Here is a 1,847-nt window from a genome sequence, read left to right on the forward strand (position 1 = left end):
TGCAAGCGGCCATCTAGATGCAATGATGGTTCTCTCTTTGTCCAGAGCAAAAAAGAATGAAGAAAACCAAAGGTGCATGGAAACAGTTAGTGCAGGGGACTGGTACACCATGTGATCCTCCACCTATACAACTATGAGACCAGAAGAACTAGATGGTTCCTGGCTACTACTGTCAACCACTTGGAGGGGGTCTATGAAGGAGATCTTGGATAGAGTGGGAGAACAATGTAGAACAAAACTCAAAATCATTGAGGAGAAAAAAAAAAAGGACTACATTTGCTGGTCTGATAGAGCCTGGTGGAACCCCTGAGACTGGCTCCTAGCTGCACTTCATGTCTGGAATTGAACCCATTCCTATGACTTCCAGCCAAACAAAAGATAGGCATATGAGCTGAACCTTTACATTAGGTAGATACACTCCTGGGAGAGATTAATCATGGGAGAATAGAAGGGCTTTCTCTTCACGGGAAGATAACTGGGGGGTTGGGGCAGGAGTGCATGGGAGCAAAGAGGTAATTATGGGGAGGAAGTGGAAAGAGAGCTGTTGCATTGTGGGAAATTGTAGTCAATGTCGTGAGACAAAGTGTATGTGAACTGCTTTTGGAGAATGAATTTGCTCTATAAATTTTGACCCAAATCAAAATAAAAATTAAAAAAAAAAAATCCCTGTCCATAATAGGATCTCATGAAAATTCTAGAATTCTAACCAGCTATCTGCTAAGTTGTGTATTTTAAGATGATAGCAATGTTGGGCTATATTTTGAGATGATTTTACAAATAAAGATCAAGTAGTATTGACTTTCAGGTATTTTGAATAATTACCTCTTATTCCTTTACCTTTTTTTGATGTTTTGTCTCATGTACCTCAAACCTTTAAAGGGAAGCACTAGATCTCCAGAGAACCATAGCCATATAGCAGCTATAACATACGAACATTTTGACAAAAATTTAGGTCCTACTGTGTTGTTGTTGTTGCTGTTGTTATGTGCCGTTGAGTCGGACCCGACTCATAGCGACCCCTTCTTGGGTTTCTGAGGCAGTATCGCTACGGAAGTAGATTGCCCAACCTTCCTTCCGAGGAGTGGCTGGTGGGTTTGAACCGCCAGCCTTTTGGTTAGCAGTAAAGTGCCTTAGCTATATTATTTTCCTATGCTGGCTTTTAGCCAGCAACAACATCCAATATCCAGATAATCTCCTAGAGATGGGAGCCATTTCTTTTTTTTGGGGGGGTGAGGGTGGGAGGAAGACATTTCTTAAGTGCTTCTAACCATGATCTAGTCTGTCATTGAGAGATTATTGCCAGACCTGGTTTGCTAATAGGAAGATTTCAAATAGACAGTTGATCGTAATTTAGAACAGCTTAATCTTGTCTTTGTTTTAAGATTTATTAACCCAAGGTACTGCATCTCTCCAGAACAGGAAAGCCCATTATTCTTAGCTTACCTTCTCTTTAGAGAAAAGCTAGGTCCCTGGGTGGTGCAAGTGGTTTATGATCAGATGCTAATCTAAAAGTTGGTGGTTCAAACCCACTCAGCATGCCATGCAAGAAAGGCCTGGCAATCTGCTATAGCTAAGAATACTCTATGGAGTAGTTCTATTCAGTAACACATGGGGTCATCATAAGTTGGAACTGATTCAGTGGTAACAAATTTCAATGGGAAAACAAGTAGGTATCTGAGTTACCAGTTGTTGTTGTTGTTGTTAAGTGCTGTCGAGTCGTTTCCGACTCATAGCGACTCCATGCACAGCAGAACGAAACACTGCCCGATCCCGCGCCAGCCCCACAATCCCTGCTATACTTGATCCCATCATCGCAGTCACCGTATCAATCCATCTCGTTGAAGGCC

At 41.9% G+C, this 1,847-nt stretch overlaps 1 protein-coding gene across 1 annotated transcript in view; it reads left to right on the forward strand.

Moving 5' to 3' along the window:
- Positions 1 to 1,847, forward strand: part of SHQ1 (SHQ1, H/ACA ribonucleoprotein assembly factor) — a 199,606-nt gene that overhangs the window by 89,896 nt on the left and 107,863 nt on the right. The gene's annotated exons all lie outside the window — the stretch shown is intronic.

This window comes from Orycteropus afer, unplaced genomic scaffold (assembly GCF_000298275.1).
Source record: "Orycteropus afer afer isolate SDZICR_OR568_19922 unplaced genomic scaffold, OryAfe1.0 scaffold00180, whole genome shotgun sequence".
NCBI lineage: Eukaryota > Metazoa > Chordata > Mammalia > Tubulidentata > Orycteropodidae > Orycteropus > Orycteropus afer.